The 14,803-nt window shown below is 31.1% G+C and overlaps 1 protein-coding gene across 4 annotated transcripts in view; it reads left to right on the top strand.

Moving 5' to 3' along the window:
- The window catches only part of WDPCP (WD repeat containing planar cell polarity effector), a 401,691-nt gene that overhangs the window by 83,912 nt on the left and 302,976 nt on the right, over window positions 1–14,803 (top strand). The window contains exon 2 of one of the 4 annotated variants that reach the window (XM_074287033.1): window positions 9,014–9,059. The exons of the other annotated variants lie outside the window; for them this stretch is intronic. The gene's annotated coding sequence lies outside the window, so the exon portion shown is untranslated. The remainder of the gene's footprint in view (window positions 1–9,013; window positions 9,060–14,803) is intronic. 4 annotated transcript variants of the gene reach the window in all.

Raw genomic sequence — 14,803 nt, 5'->3', positions numbered from 1 at the left:
ATTCAGTTCTGCACTACATATATTGTATCTAGGATATACTGTAACATTTTTAACATGTATGGGACTGCCTGCCATCTAGGGGAGGGGATGGAGGGAAGGAGGGGAAATTCGGAACAGAAGTGAGTACAAGGGATAATGTTGTAAAAAATTATCCATGCATATGCACTGTCAAAAAAAGTTATAATTATAAAATTAATAAAAAATAAAGTATATTAAATTTTTAAAAATCTAAAACAATATTCTGAACCTCTGTTTTTCAATTGGTTACCTTCCACCCCCCCCCCCAATAATTTTTTTGGATTACTTTTATTTCCCCTCCCCTCAATTTTTCCTGGATTTCTCTTAACTTGATTTTTAAATTCCTCTTTAAATTCTTTCAAGATCTTTTTTTTGGGCTTGTGACCATTTGCTTACTTTTTGAAGTGGGAATGGCTTAGGGAATTAGATATCCTCTCTCCTGGGATGGGTTGCTATGTATATAGGGTAGTTAAACCCTTTCACTAAGATTAGTTCCTAATGTACAAAATTCTTTCAGTTAAAACCCATTATTCGGTCCCAATCTCTTATTATATGCATACCCACACCCACACCCACACCCACACATCCTTTTCCATGAGAATATTCATTAATAGAACCTTTCTTTTCATCTTTTGTGGTAATGATACCTTTCTACCATTCCCACCTCCCCACATATAATCTCCCCTTTTTCATTGTTTTTATCTTATTCTAGTACATGGAACCCCTTGCTGAAAAATAAGTAGAAATTTTTGTCCTTTTATTATTCACCTCTGGTCTTAGGAGTACATCACCTCCTTCTATTTCTCATCTCTCTTTTTCAACTCATTGATCTTATCACTCTCATTCCCTCTCACAAAGACATCAATTTATTTTTGAGGAGTCTAGGATTTAGTTCATGGGATTTAAATTCAGTTCTCATCTTGACTTCTCTAATTCCTTTTTCCTTAAATTTTCCTTAAATATTTATTTCTGAAGCTCATTTTTATTCTTAGAGCACCCTTTTTTCTTTCTCCTATTCCACAATCAATTTTTCTTTTTTTTTTAAATAGCAATTTATAAACATGAGATTTTATTTCATTTATTCTTTTCTTGATAATTTTCTTGCTTAGCTTCTTTTATTTAAAGTCTTTATAAGTTAGACCATATTTTACCTCTACTTTTAGTAAATATCATTTTTTAAAAACTGAGTTTCAAAGAATAAAATTTTTTTGGTAATTTTGTTATTACTTGATTTCTTTTGTTTTCTGGAATATGCTTCTCTATTCTTTCCTGAAATTTCTTGTGAATGAAGAGCAAGCTTGCATTGTTTAACTTACCTTTCCTTTATATTTGATGATCTTTCCCCAACTGCTTGAAAAATATATTGTTTTTTAAATTGTTGGATTATTAAATTTAAACAATATATGCTTTGAAGTTTAAAGCTTTGGAGTTTTTTGTTGGAAATCTACAGATTCTTTTATCTATCCTTTGCATAAACATACCCATATTTATACTCTGACCTTTTAAACCCTTTTCTTATATTATTTTCTGAATTGTGATAGTCCTACTTCTTAAATTTTCCATTTTTCCCCCTGGAAAACATATGCTTCATGATGTATTTAGGAATTCTAGTCTTAAATGTCAGTTGTTTTTGTTTATGTAGAGTTCATACGTTCTTTTAACATTATTGACTTTTAGTTTTTTCCTGTTTGTTTTTCTTCCATTTTGTATTTTAAAACTGTGCATATCTCTCTCATAGATTCTACCTCTTTGGAGAGATTCTTATCAGGGTTCTTTTTTCTGTTCTGATATTTATATTTGTATTAAATTTTTTAATTATTATTTTTGATTTTTATGTTTTTTATGTTTCATCTCTCTTCCTTACTCCTCCCCAAGATGAGAGTCAATCTGATATAAGTTACACATGTGTAATCATGTTAAATATATTTCTACATTAGTCATGTTGCAAAAAAAAAAAAAAAAAAGAATCAGAACAAGAGAGGAAAATACTAAGAAAAAAAATGCAAAAACCTCCCACAAAAATGGTATGCTTCAATTTGCTTGCAAATTCCATAGTTTTTTTTCTCTGAATGAGGATAGCATTTTTCATCATTAGACTTTTAGATTTAGGTCATTGTATTGCTGAGAAGAGTAAAAATATATCAGAATTGATTATCTGCACCATGTTGCTGTTATTGCATACAATGTTCTCTTGGTTCTATTCATTTCACTCAGCATAATTTCATGCAATCTTCAGGTCTTTCTGAAATCAGAGTGCTCATCATTTCTTAAAGAACAATAGAATTCCATTACAATCATATACCATGAGTTCATCCATTCCCCAATTGGGCATCCCCTTGGTTTCTAATTCTTTGCTATCACAAAGAAAGCTGCTATAAACATTTTTGCACATGTGTATCCTTTTCCATTTTTTATGATCTCTTTTGGATAAAGAGCTAGTAGAGATATTGTTGGGTCAGGGTATGCATAGTTATATAGCCCTTTGGACATAGCTCCAGAATTGTTGGGTCAATTTACAACTTCACCAACAATGTATCAGTGTTCCAGTTTTTCCATATTGCTTCCAACATTTATAACATTTTCTTGTTACCTTAACCAATCTGATGTTTTGAGTTTATACTTCAGAGTTGTTTTAATTTGCATTTCTCTAATCAATATGATTTAGAGCATTTTTTCATATGTAATTTCTTCATCTGAAAACAGCCTGCTAATATCCTTTGACCACTTATCAATTGGGGAATGACCTGTTTTATTATAATTTGACTTAGTTCTTGATATATTTTGGAAATGAAGCCTTTAAAGGAAATACTGGCTATAAAAATGTTTCCCAGCTTACTCCTCTTTTAATCTTTATTGCATTGGCTCTTTTTTTTGGTGCAACAAACATTTAATTTAAAGTCTTTATAAGTTAGACCATATTTTACCTCTACTTTTAGTAAATATCATTTTTTAAAAACTGAGTTTCAAAGAATAAAATTTTTTTGGTAATTTTGTTATTACTTGATTTCTTTTGTTTTCTGGAATATGCTTCTCTATTCTTTCCTGAAATTTCTTGTGAATGAAGAGCAAGCTTGCATTGTTTAACTTACCTTTCCTTTATATTTGATGATCTTTCCCCAACTGCTTGAAAAATATATTGTTTTTTAAATTGTTGGATTATTAAATTTAAACAATATATGCTTTGAAGTTTAAAGCTTTGGAGTTTTTTGTTGGAAATCTACAGATTCTTTTATCTATCCTTTGCATAAACATACCCATATTTATACTCTGACCTTTTAAACCCTTTTCTTATATTATTTTCTGAATTGTGATAGTCCTACTTCTTAAATTTTCCATTTTTCCCCCTGGAAAACATATGCTTCATGATGTATTTAGGAATTCTAGTCTTAAATGTCAGTTGTTTTTGTTTATGTAGAGTTCATACGTTCTTTTAACATTATTGACTTTTAGTTTTTTCCTGTTTGTTTTTCTTCCATTTTGTATTTTAAAACTGTGCATATCTCTCTCATAGATTCTACCTCTTTGGAGAGATTCTTATCAGGGTTCTTTTTTCTGTTCTGATATTTATATTTGTATTAAATTTTTTAATTATTATTTTTGATTTTTATGTTTTTTATGTTTCATCTCTCTTCCTTACTCCTCCCCAAGATGAGAGTCAATCTGATATAAGTTACACATGTGTAATCATGTTAAATATATTTCTACATTAGTCATGTTGCAAAAAAAAAAAAAAAGAATCAGAACAAGAGAGGAAAATACTAAGAAAAAAAATGCAAAAACCTCCCACAAAAATGGTATGCTTCAATTTGCTTGCAAATTCCATAGTTTTTTTTCTCTGAATGAGGATAGCATTTTTCATCATTAGACTTTTAGATTTAGGTCATTGTATTGCTGAGAAGAGTAAAAATATATCAGAATTGATTATCTGCACCATGTTGCTGTTATTGCATACAATGTTCTCTTGGTTCTATTCATTTCACTCAGCATAATTTCATGCAATCTTCAGGTCTTTCTGAAATCAGAGTGCTCATCATTTCTTAAAGAACAATAGAATTCCATTACAATCATATACCATGAGTTCATCCATTCCCCAATTGGGCATCCCCTTGGTTTCTAATTCTTTGCTATCACAAAGAAAGCTGCTATAAACATTTTTGCACATGTGTATCCTTTTCCATTTTTTATGATCTCTTTTGGATAAAGAGCTAGTAGAGATATTGTTGGGTCAGGGTATGCATAGTTATATAGCCCTTTGGACATAGCTCCAGAATTGTTGGATCAATTTACAACTTCACCAACAATGTATCAGTGTTCCAGTTTTTCCATATTGCTTCCAACATTTATAACATTTTCTTGTTACCTTAACCAATCTGATGTTTTGAGTTTATACTTCAGAGTTGTTTTAATTTGCATTTCTCTAATCAATATGATTTAGAGCATTTTTTCATATGTAATTTCTTCATCTGAAAACAGCCTGCTAATATCCTTTGACCACTTATCAATTGGGGAATGACTTGTTTTATTATAATTTGACTTAGTTCTTGATATATTTTGGAAATGAAGCCTTTAAAGGAAATACTGGCTATAAAAATGTTTCCCAGCTTACTCCTCTTTTAATCTTTATTGCATTGGCTCTTTTTTTGGTGCAACAAACATTTAATTTAAAGTCTTTATAAGTTAGACCATATTTTACCTCTACTTTTAGTAAATATCATTTTTTAAAAACTGAGTTTCAAAGAATAAATTTTTTTGGTAATTTTTGTTATTACTTGATTTCTTTTGTTTTCTGGAATATGCTTCTCTATTCTTTCCTGAAATTTCTTGTGAATGGAGAGCAAGCTTGCATTGTTTAACTTACCTTTCCTTTATATTTGATGATCTTTCCCCAACTCCTTGAAAAATATATTGTTTTTTATGTCTAAATCATATATTCATTTTGACCTTATCTTGGTATAGGATGTGAGATGCTGGTCAATGCCTAGTTTCTGCCACATTAATTTCCAGTTTTCCTAGCAGTTTTTGTCAAATAGTGAGTTCTTATCCCAGAAACTGGGTCTTTGGGTTTATCAAGTAATAGACTACCATAATCATTTACTATTGTATTCTAAAGAAAATATGGGAGAGGGAATGTGTTAGAACTGACTACCAAACTGAAGGTCTCAGAATCATTGTGCTGACCTCACTGTTGTATGCCTGGACAGCATACCATTGTCATGCTAAGAAACTCTATCACTTCCATTTGAATAATCTTAGGAATATTTTTGAAGTTCACCTGGCAGGATAAGGTACCAGACACTGAGGTTCTTTCTTGAGTAAACTGCCAAGCATTCCTTCATCTATTTTTTCAAATAATTTATATGATATTGGAATTAATCATTTTTTAAATGTTTGGTAGAATTCATTTGTAAATCCATTTAGCCTTGGAGTGTTTTTTTTTTTTTTTGAGAGAGTTCAATAATTGCTTGTTCAATTTCTTTTTCTAAAAAAGGGGTTATTTAAGTATTTTATTTTCTCTTCTGTTAATCTGGGCAATTTATATTTTTGTAAATATTCATTCATTTTACTTAGATTGTTATATTTATTGGCATATAATTGGGCAAAATAGTTTTGTTTTAATTTCCTCTTCATTGGTGGTGAATTCACCCTTTTCATTTTTGATTCCATAATTTGGTTTTCTTTCTTTTTTAAAAGAAATCATTACTCATTATTTAATATTAGAATGTTTAATTTCCAATTATTTTTTAGTCTTTCTTTCCCAGGTTCTTTATTGCATATAATTTTATTGCATCATAATATGAAAAGGTTGCATTTAATATTTCTGCCTTTCTTTATTTGATTGTGAGGTTTTTATGCTCTTATGAATGATCAATTTTTGTTTGGTACCATGTATTACTGAGAAAAAGGTATATTCTTTTCTATTCAAATTCTATTCAAATTTTTTCTCCAGAGGTCTATCATATCTAAATTTTCTAAAATTCCAATCCCCTTCTTAACTTTTTTCTTGTTTATTTTGTGGTTAGATTTATCTAATTCTGAGAAAAGGAGATTGAGGTCCTCCACTAGCGTAGTTTTGTATCTGTTTCTTTCTGTAACTACCTTAATTTCTCTAAGAATTTAGATGCTATATATTGTATTTAATTCATACTTTAACATATTGAACATGTATTGATCAACCTGCCATCTAGGGGAGGAGGGAAGGAGAGGAAAAATTAGAACAAAAGGTTTAGCATTTGTCAATGTTGTAAAATTACCCATGCATATATCTGGTAAATAAAAACTATTAAAAAAAAAGAATTTAGATGCTATATCACTTGGCACATGTATGTGTAATGTTGATATTACTTTATTCCATTCCTCCGTTTTGGTGTTTTGATCTTCTCTATCACCATAATAGTTTTTTATGCTTAAAATTCTTTTTTTGTGTCTTGCTTATTTTTTTCTTTCTTTTCTTTTTGCCTATTTTGTGGCTTTTAGAGGCAAGCTCTGCTCTTGGAGCACAGGGGATGCTGTCCCAAGACATTTGTGCAGCTTTGAGCTTTGGGGAACTTTGAACTTTGGCTTTGGTATAATATAGGGGTCTCTTGTGTTTGGTGACTCACAGCACTGAGGTAACCTGGCCTAGTACCAGTTATTGTTGCCTGGTTTCCAGGGTTAGAAGTTTGCCTTCGCCCTAGGACTGGAGGCTCCACCACTGATTTGCTGTGCTGATGTTCTACAGAGCTAGGATTGAGGGTCTCTGTTGCTCATTTGTTCTGAGACTAAGACCCTCCCATTTGTTTGGACACCATCTTCACTGTGCTGCATAGTCTTTCCACTCAAATGAAAGTGACCTTTCCTGAAATTTTTTTGAGCTATTTTGACTTGGAAAATTGTTTATTCAATTTCTTTTTAGGTTCTGTCATTACAGAATCTATTCAAAGGTTTTGCTTCATGTTGTTTCTAAGGGAAACTGGGGAGAGCTTAATCAACTTCCTAGATTTTCTTTGCCATATTCTACACTCTGTTATTTGTATTTCTGAACTTTAAATTTACAATTCTTATTTCTTACCTAAATTTATTCTTAATTTACTTCTTAAGTATTTTAGTTCTCTTTTGTGCTCTCCATTTTGAAGTTTTTTTGATGTTGTTCTATGATCTCTAGGGATTCATAAGTAAGTATTATCTCTTTCTGTGTTAATTTTCCTTTAATATTTATTCAAATATTTCTGTTTAACATTTTATTCATTTTTCTTTCTGCAATTATGGCCTTTTCTGTTGGTTTGTCTGTTGGTGAGTTTTTATTGATTCTTAATCTCTTGAACTTTTGATTTTTCAGCTTTTTGCTTGTTGTTGACATTACTGACCTTTGAGAATTCATTCTTCAGGTCCTGTCCATTCTATTGTGACATAGACTGCTGTGACTGTTTTGCTGGACCACCTAAACTTCTTCACATTAGGGGTTATGAGAGAAAGCTAGACTTAGGTCCCTACTCAGGTAACCTCCAGAGGGACAGAACTTGACCCAACTAGGTTTCCAGTCCCCTTTCCTTGCAGCCTAACAGAGTTATTCTCTGTTCTGTGATTCTGAGTACCATATAGTACATCTTGTGTTCTAGCAGAATATTCTAGTTCCCTTTCTTCTTCCCTTTGAATGGCTAATCAGAATCAGTGTCTGAGAATTCTTACAGGGTTTGGAGAATAAAGCTTAGGATATCACTGGAGTAGTCTCATAGCCAGACCTGCATCAATAACTATACTAGTTTTGCTTATTATTACTTTAGTAGGTAATTGGTCATTACATAGGATGAAGATCACTATGAGATTTCTTAAGCATTAAAAACTTCCAGCATTAAATCATAAACTTTTTTTACCTTTTGTCTGGGGATCTTTCTCTTTATCTTGAGGATTTAGTTATTTATAATTTTAGTGTATCTTTTGCATAACTCCTTTCTTTAGAGATTTGGGGTTTAGAGAAGTTTATAGAATACAGTTATTTTGTTTTCTTTCTGGATTGTTGTTATTTACTATTAGTTGAGGAACAAGCCCCTTCATTTGTCCAGAATTCTTCATTACTCATCTTCAAAAATCAAGGGTTAGATAAGATCACTTTCCAAGATCCATTCCAGTTCTAAAATCTATGACACTATGAAGGAATTATGGTCATGTTGAAATTGGCAAGAAATAGATTTAAGAGGGATAAGAAAAAGTGAGAAATAGAAGATATGAGTATAATTAAACATGATGAAATAGGTTGCACCTTTTAAAAACTTAGCCAAATGGGTATAAACTGGTGCAGATGTATTGGGTGTAAACCTATTTGGAGAGCAAGAGAATAGTGGTTATAAGTAATTTACTAACTTTTGCAGCTATTTCCTATGTTATTGTTAAATAACCCAGATCTAAAGAAAGGAATAATATGAAGGAATATGTGGTGTGTATGGGGGTGCAGAGGAAAGAGAATAAATTTAGACAAAATACAGACCTAAGATGTTTTTCTTTAAGATAAAGAGATAAAACAAAGACTATTACATTGATTTTGTTACCTTTAAAAATGATGGTTTCTTTTTTATAATGCCTACATGTTATAAAAATGCCTTTCTAAGTATTGACATGTAAAATGCAATAGAATTTGATGATTGTAATTAAGTTTTTTTTTTCATGTTTTGAGAGGAATACTACCTTTCTTGAGATAGATAGGTAATTCAATGAATAGAATACCAGGCTGATGTCAGGAAGACTCATCTTCCTGAGCTGAGCCACAGGCTCAGACAGTAGATATATGACTGGGCAAGTCACTTGACTCTGTTTGCCTGAGCTCCTCTTCTGTAAAATGAGCTAGAGAAAGAAATGGCAAGGCATTGCAGTGTCTTTGCCAAAGAATCCCCAAGTGGGGTTATAAAGAGCCAGAGAATTATTAAAAACAATTGAACAACAATAAATATCTTTCTTTTTATTTGTTCTTGCTCATTTTACAGTGGTCTTTGATTTCTATCCTTTTTGCTCTCTTTTTAAACAGCAATTCTAAATTGGCAATAAATTCCTACATTTAAACATTGCTCCAGGTAAGAATGCTTTGACTTTCTCTTTTCTTCTAAATTGTTCAGGAATAATTTGTGAAATTCATTGCTTTTATTTTTTCTTCAAAACAACTTTTTTCTTTTGTATATTTGTGTAGCAATGCCATTAATCCATATTTTTGATTTTTTAAAAATGTAGATTTAATAATTATAGTACCAACCTTTCTAATTTTCCTGTCATTTCATTATTATGATTGATATCCTCTTTTTAAAAAGCAAAGAAAATTAAGTCTTCCTTAGAGAATCTCCCACCCCTTTTTGAATATTACAAAGACACTACAAATGAATAAAAGCTTTTTATTTTTTATGCAATCATATGTTGGGGGAGAGGATGAGGAAAGCTGAGGCAAAGCTGTTGAAGTTTTTTCATATGATACTGGGAGAAAAGAGGTCTCTTTGTATTAATGGAATATTGTGTATCATAAAATATTTAAAATGAATATCAGCAAACAAGATGTTCAAATTAACAAGAAACTAGAAAATGACTATGCAAAGGTCAGTACTGATCTTCAAATAATAGTGAAATTTAATTGGTTGTATGAAATATGTAGAAAGAAGAAGTAGGCCACATTTATTGGCATCATTGATAAATTGTTTAAATGTCAGAACTACTTACAGTACAGAAAATTATGTTAAATTTCTTGGATATATTTAGCTAAATGAGCTTAATAGTTTCAATAATGCCCTGGCAAATTGTTTTTCCAATTTTAAATACAAAAAGAGATTTATAAAAGATTTTGACAAAATTGATCTCAGAAAACTTAGGGATTTATACTTTAAAATGATGAGTATGGTAAATATTTAATTTGCAAATATTTATAATTTTATTTTTCATTTTAATCATATATTGTATAGATTCTTCAAGAGTAGTTATCTGTAGCTTAATGCTTCTTTCAGACATAGTATTACCATGATTATTTTTTCCAACTATATTAATTATTATTATTATCCCCTTAAGGCAAGCAGCCTTAGATGTTCATGGCACTTCAATGAAGCATTAGTTGTGGAGATGAAATTAGGTTAAATTAAGTGCAGAATGCTTTTCAAATAATGGTTTTGCACAATTATAAGGGAAAATGACTTTTAGATACATCACTTCATTCCCTTTCCCCCCTTTGTCCACTATTCACTTTTAAGTGATTCTCTAAGCATTTTATTAATAGTTTTTCAAATAACAATATTTTTATTAGCATATCCTTTCCATTACCCTCCCCCATCTAATTGAATGAATAGAAAAATAAATAATCCTACAAATCAAATCCCTCAATACATAGCTACATAATCCAGCAAAACATTTTTTCATATTATTCATGTTCAAAAATTTGTATCTCCTACATTTTAAGTATATCATCTTCGTCAAAAGTTTTTAACATTGTTTTTCTCTATAGTGTTATAATTACTTTCCTGATTTTGCTCACTTCACTCTGCATCAATTTATTCTGAAATTCTGCCTAGTTTCCTCTGAAATAATTAATTCCATCATTTCTTATGACACAATAATATTCCATTGTATTCGCCTGCCATTGCCCAAAAGGAGGATACTTCCTTAGTTTCCATTTTTTGGATTACCTTGAAAAGAACTGATATATTTTTATATTTATATATCCTTTTCCTCTTTTTTTATTTCTTTAGGGTATAGGCCTAAGCCTAGAAATCAATATTCCTCTGGGCTATAGTTGGGTCAAAGAATACACATTGTTTGAAAACTTTATGGGCATAGTTCCATGTTGCTTTCCAGAATGGCTAGGCCAGATCACTGCTCCATCAAAAGTGCCTTAGCGTATCTGTTTCCCTTCAACTCCCAACATATGTATTTTTCCTTTCTTGTCATGTTTGCAGTCTGTATGAAATGGAACCTCAAAGTTGTTTTATTGTGCATTTTTCTGGATTATTAGTGGTTTAGAACATTTTTAATGTGAATTTTAATATATTGGATTTTCTACTTTAAAAATTGCCTATTTATATTTTTTGACCATTTATATACTGGGAAACAGCTTCTAGTCTCATAATCTAAATCACTTCATATTTTGGATGAAACTTTTATCAGAGAAATGTGTTACAAAGATTTTCCCCCCAGTTACCTGTTTCCTGTCTAATTATTACTATATTAGATGGTTTTACACAAAACTATTCTAATACATAAATACAATTTTTCATTATATCTTTTGTGATCCTCCTCTCTTATCTTGTGTTTAATCATAACTTCCACTGTTCATGAATCTGAAAGGCAATTTATTCCTTGCTCATCTAATTAGTTTCAAAATATAACCTTTTATATCTTGGTCATTTATCTATTTAGAGCTTATCTTGGTGTGTGGTTGATGTATTGTCCTAACTCAATTTCTACTATACCATTTTTTAGTATCCAAGAAATTTTTTTTCTCAATCAGCCTTTCCTCTAGTAACTGAGATCTTTGAGTTTATCAAACAGTATGTTACTAGGTTTATTTGCTGCTATATGTCATATACTTAATCTATTCCTCCATCCTATTCCATTCTGCTAAATAATTTAATTGTATAGTTTGAAATCTGGAACTTAGTAAGAGTTTATCTTCTCACTTTTAAAATTTTTTCATTATTTTCTTTGAGTTGTTTGACCTTTGTTTCTCCATATGAATTTTACATTTGTCTGTTTACAAAATCTTTCTTAAAATTCTTTAAAGGCATCTTTAAGGTTTTTAAGAATACTGTACCTTTACAAAAATATTTTTTAAACTGCCCTCAAACCCAGAAATTTTTACTAACTTTATAACATTATTTTGATTGCCTCTTAAAATTGACTTTTGTGTCTCAAAATTTGTTTTAAAAGATTATACCTTAATAGTTTAGCTTAATATTGCCCAATTTACATATCCAGTTTCAAATCAATCAACCTAACAAAGGATTACTTTTAGAGGGCTGTAACAAAATACAGGAAATGGTAATGAAGAGGGTTTAGAATCTCAAAATATGCCCCCAAACTATAATCAGTAAAAATATTTAGTTCTGAATTTGAATACTCTCCAGACTCAAAATCTATAACCTTGAGCTTATATAAGATTATAACTTAATCTTTCTTTAGCCTCAGTTTCCTCATCTGCAAAATGAGAATCATAATAAAACTTAACATGCAAGATTGTGAGGCTTAAATAAGAGATTACATGTAAAGTATTTCGCAAAACTCTTTATAAAATGCTAGCTATAAGTATTATTAATAGAGAAGTTGATCCATGAAATAGATTAGGTACATGACTTACAGAATCATACAAACATAGCAGCATAAAATTCAAAATCTCATGAAGACGGCACACTGGAATGGAATGACATCACAAATGGAATCACTTTTGACAAAAACTTCTGCGAAAACAAAAAAGCAGTTTGGCAGATATTAAACTTAGGCTAGTATCTCACACAATATAGAAAGATAAACATAGATACATGACCTAGACATAAAATATCACATTAAAAACAAAATAAAGGAGCAAGAGAGGTGACTTTTTATTTATTTATTTTTTGGAGACTGCTTTACCTTTTCTCATCTGGATTGGAACTACAGTGGCCACTTGTGAGCAGTCGTAATACTAGTAAACACAGAAAATTAAATCTCATTTTTTATCTGAGCTGGTTCACCCACCTCAGGCAGCCTAGTGGCTTTCTGCTCTAGGAGGTTCATTTTACTGGTGTCAGACTCAGTATGAACACTCATTGATCTTTAATCCTACTGCACTTTTGAACTTCCAAACTCAAACATCCCCCAGCTTCAGTCTATCCCAGGAACAGAGAGTATAGTCATGTAACACCATAAACAGTGGAAATAGTTTTCACACTTGTGGATTAAGGAATAATTCATGACCAAACAAGAAACAGAGAAAATCCTAGAACAAAAAAATGGATAATTTTGATAATATAAAATTTAAAAGGTTTTGCCAGTGAACTTAAAATTAGAAGGGAAATAGCTTACTGGTTTTTAAAAAAAATCTCAAAATCTTTGTAGCAAGTCTGTCTCATAAAAGTCTCATATTCAAGATATTAAAGGAATTGATCAAATGTATAAGAAAAAAGAACTATTCCTCAATAGATACGTGCATTTCTTAATAAATCCAAGCTTTGAACAGCCATATGAAAAATAATCCAAATAATTAATAATTAGAACTAAATGTAAATTAAAACAATTCTGAGTTTCCACCTCTTAGTCATCATATTGGCAAATACGACAGAAAAGGAGAATGATAATTGTTGGAGTATCAATAGAAAAAACAGATATATTTATCTATTGTTACCAAAATATAAAATTGTGTAGCCATTCTGCAGTCCCTAGACTATGCAAATCTTTTAATCCAATGATGCTACTACTGGGGCCATACCCTCAAAGAGATCAAAGGGAGAGCAGAAAAGTATCTACCTAGCTGTTTTCCCCAGAAAATTTGATCATTAAAAGAGACCCCAGTGGCCTCTAGGCCAACTCATACACAAAAGGAATCTTCACTACAACATAACCTATAAGTAATCAACTAGCATCTTGAAGACTTCCATAGAGGGTGAAATTACCATACATCTTTAGATAGCTCATTTCACTTTTGTATAAGCTCTAATTATTAAGAAATTTTTCTTGATGTGAGGCTTAGATTAACTTCTTTGTAATCCCCTCCATTTCTCTTATCCTTGTTTCCTGTGGACAAATAGAACAAATACTTTGCCAAATTTAATCCGTTCTCTACAAGGGACTTCTTCAAATACTAGTAGTCATCATATCCTCCCTATATGTTCTTTTATACAAGCTAAACACCTCTACCTCTTGGAAACTATCCATCTTTAAGACTTGATTGAATAAAAAGCCTTTTCTGATTCCCCAAGTTGTTCAACCCCACAAATTGCTTTCTATTTATTTTGTGTTTGTGCTATATTTGCTTACCTGAGAAACTGCTTCACTCCAATTGAATATGAGCTTCTTGAAGACTGGAAGAATATTTCTTTCAATTATGTTCTATTTATTTTTTGTAAGTTTAAAAAAAATCTCCTATAGTCTTTGAACTTTTAAGTATGCCTAAAATGCCACTTTTCCTACTTCAGTATTCCACTCAAGCACTCCCTTTTACATGATCTTTATTACATCTTCTTTACAGGTTCTTCAGCTATGTCATGTATAACATGCGCATTCATTGGAGATGCCCTCCGAAGCTCTTTCCTGGATATTATCTCTTTACTCTATATTGTCTTTCTTTGTGGATCTCATCAGCTCCTATGAGTTTTAAATAATTGACTTTGCTGCTTCTCAGTTTTGGAGGCTACATTGAGTGTACAATCAACTGCAAACAAAAAATCTTGCATCAACATTCCCTCGACTTTAATTTTGTCTTATACCCTTTTTAAGTTAAAGAATTTACCATCAGCGCAGTAGCTGACTCTGATTCCATGCTTGTCCAGGCTTTTGACAACATACAGCTTTGTAAAGGTAAAGGGAATAGATTATCCTATGACAATCACAGGGGTGTTTCTCACATTGTCATTACTGACAAGATTCTTACCAGAGTCCTTCTTAATAGGCTGACCCTACACCTAAGAACAGTCTATATAGTTTTTACTGCCCAACAATTCCAGGAAAAATGCCAGGAGCAGGATTTAGGTCTGTATACAACATCTGTAGATCTGACCAATGCTTTTGATGCATCAATTGTGAGAGCTTGTGGAAAATTATGTCAAAATTTGATTGCTCAAAGAAGTTCATCAGTATAGTGCATCAATTTCATGAT

The sequence above is a fragment of the Sminthopsis crassicaudata genome, chromosome 2, assembly GCF_048593235.1.
Source record: "Sminthopsis crassicaudata isolate SCR6 chromosome 2, ASM4859323v1, whole genome shotgun sequence".
NCBI classification, from domain to species: Eukaryota; Metazoa; Chordata; class Mammalia; order Dasyuromorphia; family Dasyuridae; genus Sminthopsis; species Sminthopsis crassicaudata.
This window is presented reverse-complemented; position numbering and strand designations above follow the sequence as displayed.